Source organism: Parasteatoda tepidariorum, chromosome 5 (genome assembly GCF_982258835.1).
Source record: "Parasteatoda tepidariorum strain Cologne lab strain chromosome 5, Ptep-v5.0, whole genome shotgun sequence".
NCBI lineage: Eukaryota > Metazoa > Arthropoda > Arachnida > Araneae > Theridiidae > Parasteatoda > Parasteatoda tepidariorum.
Window position 1 is genome coordinate 106,984,283 of NC_141759.1, and position 6,395 is coordinate 106,990,677.

The window sequence follows — 6,395 nt, forward strand, 5'->3', positions numbered from 1 at the left end:
CATACATGTAACGGGTTTTTATTCAGGAGAATGTTTTATATACTTCCTATTTGTATTTATTTTTAACGTATTGCATTACAATGTTAAACAATTGATACACGAACGGAAACAAGTGCATTCGCATAATTTGTCTTGGGGATAATAATTCAAAATAAAGATCAGAAAAAACTCGACAATTGTTCTAAAGCACTCTCTTATACTCTTAATCACTTCCAACCATTGATGGGTATCATTCACGAAAATTTTATTCATGCCTAAATTTATTCAAAATAAATTTATTCATATGAAAATTTAGTCATTATTCATCATTCATTAGGCAAATTTATGCATATTTTTGAATAATGATTGATGAATAAATTCATTAGTCATGACTACTTTTTCTGAATAATATTTTGAATAACCAGTGAAAAATACAAGCGAAATGTCTATCACGAGAAGCAAAACATCGTTAGGAATTTAGCCATAAAACTAAGACAAGTATGAATATTTATTTTTATGTTATTTTAACTTACTTCAGCGTAACATTATTGTTTTATAAGTTAGAATGTACTTAGCTGTGCTAAAAAGTAGTTTATAACAGTTTAGTTACTTAAGTTCAATTTAAAATTTTGTTCTAATATCTGTAAAACACAATTTCTTTAGGTTTTCGAAAGCAAACAATAATTTTATATTAAATTTTTAAATAAAATTTTAACTTAAAAAATTAAACGATTTTTGGCCATGTAAACATTTCTCAAAAGTATGCATTATGCTAGATAAAAGTAAATTTCTCAAACATTTTATAAATATACTTGAACACGATTTTTAATTCATATATTTTTTAAATGATATAGAGCAATAAAAACTGACAATTGATTTTAAATACCGTTTGATTTAGTCATTTAAATAGCTATATATATATATATATATATATATATATATATATATATATATATATATATATATATATATATATATATATATATACAGGGTGTCTCAGTTAAGCGTTTCAGAACTTCTAAGAGGGGTAGGGGGCATCCTGACGACTCAAAATCATACAGCAATGTGGGGTCGGAAATGCTTTCCTGGAGCGGTGACGTACACAGAAGCACCATAAAGAAAAGGGACCGTAAGTGAAAAATCGCTATAATAATACATTGAAAAAATTATATAGTACATGGGCCAAGGTAAGTATTCGAAGTTTCTGTCACCGGCTACAATGTGCACGCATGGACACGTATGGACACGTACATCTCCGGCGCATGGACATTCGAACATTCTGCAATACTCCAGGCATATCTCGCAAGCAGCTACTGCGATTCGTGCAACCTGCATTATCAACAGGGGTGTCATAAACCAGTGTTTTCATATGACTCCAGAAATCAAGACATGATAGGTCGGGTGACCGAGGAGGCCATATAATTTTTTCTATGTATTATTATAGCGATTTTTCACTTACGGTCTCTTTTCTTTATGGTGTTTCTGTGTACGTCACCGCTTCAGGAAAGCATTTCCGACCCCACATTGCTGTATGATTTCGAGTCGTCAGGATGCCCCCTACCCCTCTTAGAAGCTCTGAAACGCTTAACTGAGTCACCCTGTATATATATATATATATATATATATTTCTCAAAATATATAATGATAAAAATGATAGGAAAACTACTTACAGTGTAGGGGTGGTATCGATTGCCACCAAGTCCTAGGTTTAATGAACTGGGGTCCGCAAGTCTTCTCATGATTTGTGAGATACCTATAGAAAAAAGAAACAGAAGTTTGGTATTCAAGATGTTAAGCGCGAAAAAAGTGTTTTTAAAAATTAGGGAACCAGATGTTAAGTATTAGTAAAAATACGATTTGTTGATTAAAAATATAAGTATTATTAAAATGCCGTGTATCATTATGAAGAATAAGGTAATAAAATGTGCAGAGTATCCGCGCACTTGGAAAGTCATGAAAAATCATAGGAAGTCATGAATTTCGGTATTGAACAAAATTTGTCATGATTTTAACAATTTTTTTTAGAAAAATCATGGAAAGTCATGGATTAAGGTCGCCGAAAAATTTTATTTTTAAAATAGAATCCCCTCCACCCTTATTTAATGGTGTTCCGAATTTCTGAAATTGTAGCAAAATCCCCACTCAGAGTTACATTTTATTAAAATATAAAATGTTTTCATCATGTTATTTCAAAAAATGAAAGTAAAAACATCATTTCTAGAGCTAAGTATCTTTTAAACTTCTGTGATTTCAGAATTATTATTATTTATTTATTTTATTTTTTCAATTTAAAATTCTAGCTGAAGCGAGCCAGTCATTGGCAAATTTTTTAAATTCCGAAATGAGAACAGAAAAATCAGGAGTATTTCTTTCCTTTCTGATGAACAAGAAAAGTATCTTTAGAATATAATTCTGCAGAAAAAATGGAGAAAAAAAATTACTCAGCTATTATTTTTTCAGCTATTTTATTGCTAATTCTTTCCTTACTCTGTTTTTTTTTTTTTTTTTTCAATTTAAAATCAATAAATATGAAGATGCAGAGTATAACAGTTTTGGTTATACCTATCATTTCAATGAATGTTATTATAATGCTTTTTAAATTTATTATTTGTTTTTGTCGGAGAAAACAGTAACTTCGTTAAGTCATGAAAAGTTCTTGGAATTATTCTGGGAAATTCATGAGTTTTAAAATCCAAAATGTAGCAGATACCCTGAATGTGACATAAATACGAGGATCAATTGCCATCCAAGAGGCACCTTTAAGGACTTGAAGAATCTCCCTTAAAATAATCCAACAGAAATTACGCACAATGTACATAAACGATTGGACCAAACATCAAATGGATACATGTTGGCAACGAGGCTGTCTTAGGCAAAGAAGCGAGACAATTAAATAAGAAATTCTTTCATTTTGCCACCCTTCAAGACATGAATTTAGTTTTTAAAAAGAGAGAAAGACGAAGAAAAATAAGAAGAATAAAAAAGAAAATTAAGAAAAATAATAGGTTTTATTTACTGCGCATATGCAAGTATACAGAACTCATAAAATAAGTTTGAAAAAAAAACGAGAGAACATAGAAAATTATATAAGATGAATGAGAAGAGAAGAAAAAATATTAAAATAAGACGTTTTTAAACATATTTTAAAAAAAACTATCTAAAAAAGTTACAAAACAAATTAATGAAAAGATGAAATCTCGTCATCAGCTCGCACGATTATATCCGCAAAAAGGAGTGTTTTCTAATAGTGTAGCCATAGCAAAATATAACAATACAGCAGTGGGAAGAACATCCCTTAAAATTGAATCGAAACGGAAAATATGAATTAAGATACGAAATAAAAGATATAATGCAGAAAGTAGAAAATAAAACGTGAGAAAAATAAAGAACAAAATATAGATTGTATCTTTAAAGCGAGAAGCAAATTCAAATGAACTTACACGTTCCAGAATCTTTCAAGTAAGGTTTAAAATATGTTCGTAAAAAGTTACGAGGTTGCAAAATACGAAAATAAAGGCACAAATCGATGCTAGAAGTGTAAATATAGAGATCTCTTATTGCGCGTTCTTACAGCAGTACTGAAGCGCGTTAGATTTCGTTGATTGGTTCGTAAAAGTTCTCTTCAGGATGCATTATTTTACGATAGTCAGTGTGATATTTCAAAATAAAGAATAATCCGCAGATAAAAATGACTCTTTATAATGTCTGTATATCGCTAAAATATAAAAATGGAATTGAAAATGAGTTTGAGCTAAAAGAAAGCAAATTATCTCTTTATATTATCTCTTAAAAATACTCATGCGAAGAACTGGATGTCGAAGTCCTTAAAAAAAAAGGACTTCAGTTTTCGATTTATTTTAACAAAATAAAGAGTAACTTTTTTCAATGATAAAAATAAATTGCTATAATTGCTATAAAAATAAAGAAAATAAAATGGAAAAATTACTAACTTTGCGAACGTGACTCGCGAGGTTCCTCAGGATCATCCAGAACAACATCATCCAAAACAACGTCACAATCCATGTTCCTCTCTGTTGTATTGGGCGAGGAAGATATTTGCGAACCTGACTCGCAAGGTTCCTCAGGATCATCCAGAACAACATCATCCAGAACAACGTCACAATCACTGTTCCTCTCTGTTGTATTGGGCGAGGACGATATTTGCGAACGTGACTCGCGAGGTTCCTCAGGATCATCCAGAACAACATCATCCAGAACAACGTCACAATCACTGTTCCTCTCTGTTGTATTGGGCGAGGAAGATATTTCTGTAAGACTCCCACTTGTTGCAGCTTCTTCATTCTCATCAGTTTGTGTTGATGCATGGCATTTCAAGCTACAAACCAAAAATTAACAACTGATTGATAATATTTGAATTAAGTAACAGATCAAATTGAAATACGTTTCGCTTTAAAAATAAAATGTTACAAATAAACCGAATAGGATAGGTGCGATCAATAATTTCTTTTTAAACAAGAATATTAATGGCGATTCCGAACGACAAAGAAACATAATTCAGTTTTCCAAATGGTTTTATTCTTTGCTCTTTCCAACTTTTGACTACTGATTGGTTAGAATACTGTGTACTCTTAATACTGTGTAAACAACTTTCTTTTTAATTTATTTACTTATGAGAATTGTATTAAAAAAGTCTCTTAAGGATAAAAGATTTTTAAACTTCTATTAGATTCAAGTGTTTCAAACTTTTGTTACCGTACTTTAATATGCATTTAAATATTAAAAGATAACCAAACAGTATGTTTTGAATATCTAAATAGCAGTCTTCCTTAGAACCTGTATTAAATTCATAAACATTTCAATACAAACACACATATAATATTATATTATATTATATTATATTATATTATATTATATATATATATATATATATATATATATATATATATATATATATATATATATATATATATATATGCAGTCAAACCCCGCTATAGTGAACACGGCTTATAGTGAACTCCCGGATATAGTGAACGAAATGCTCGGTCCCGCGCCTTGCCATACACGTATAATGTTATTTTTAGTGGATATAGTGAACCAATAAAGTGAGGAAGTTGGATATAATGAACTTTTTTTTGTCAACGACTGATTCCCCCCCCCCATTTTCTGTGTAATAATTTTGAAATTTCTACTTTAAAATAAGTACATATACCGATTTTTAAAACCATCTATAGAAACTACTTTTATATGCTCGAATGGCAGGTTAGACAGGTTTAAAAAGCGGAATAACAGAAATTCAGGAAAAATTATCTGAGAGTCGGGAAGTGTTTTTGTATCTGATGTTGAGGATTGCTCATCAGCTAAAGATTACTAATTTTTATTTGTACGCAAGACGAAGAGTGATGAAAAATAACACATTTTTTGCTACTACATAATATTTTTCAGTCATTTATATGAATATAATGTAATAAAAGGGAGGAGTTTGGGAACCATTAGTGAAATTGCCTGCGTAACGGATACAATGAACTCCAGGTTAGAGTGAACCGAAATTTCGGTCCCTTGAAGGTTCACTATAGCGGGGTTTGACTGTATATATATATAGTTCAAAATGAAGAATAAAAGAAAGAAAAATTAAAGACATATGAAAAAAAGAGGGGAATAATAAGTAAAAAAATAACAAACAACAGTTTAAAAAAAAGGATGAAATTTTATTTAAAAAAAACCGGAAAAAAAAGATATAATCTTTTCATCAGCCCACACGATTATATCCGTAAAACAGAGTGCTTTCTGATATTGTATCAATAAAGCTAAAGCAAAATAAATTAATACAATAGTGTGAGGAGCACTCAAAAATTATATATATATATATATATATATATATATAAACAAGCAAGCAATATTTATTTTTTAAACGTATCATACTTTCCAACACTTCAGAATATTTCTTACCTGCTTCTTTTTGTTTGCAAAATTCGCTCATAAGCAGAGATTTTTTCTAGAAGTTCTCTCACTTCTTTTTCATGGTCTTCCTTTATTCTTTTTATTTCTTCCATGAGAGCAGCGTTCTAAGAAAAAAAAAGACTTTTTGGATGAAACATTTTAAATTTACAGAACAAAAACAGAAAGTAATAATTAAATCACAAAGCGATATAAACTGAAATTTTTGTTTAAATCATCTTACTGTATGAATTAAACACATTTCTCTCAATCACCCTGTTCATCGCAGGTTATGAATATTTATTAAAATTAATTAAGCAGAAAATAATTGAACATAGTATTTTAAAATGCCCCTACGTTTCGTTGGGGAGAATCCTCTTCAATTTCTGCTTCATTTTCAACCTGGCCTCTTCGCCTGTTAATCATTGCATAGCGGTTGCTATGTCTTTTAAAAGAGCTGTAAAAGAAGAAAATTTATTTGTCTCAATGAAAGATGAGATGACATTAAAAAAAAATATTTC

General features: G+C 29.9%; 1 long non-coding RNA gene across 1 annotated transcript in view; it reads right to left on the minus strand.

Annotated features, from left to right (window-relative positions):
- The window catches only part of LOC139426396 (uncharacterized), a 3,681-nt gene extending 1,950 nt beyond the window's left edge, over nucleotides 1-1,731 (minus strand). Inside the window, exon 1 of the long non-coding RNA XR_011637667.2 lies at nucleotides 1,650-1,731. This is a non-coding gene — a long non-coding RNA (uncharacterized LOC139426396). The remainder of the gene's footprint in view (nucleotides 1-1,649) is intronic.
- Nucleotides 1,732-6,395: the final 4,664 nt, after the last annotated feature.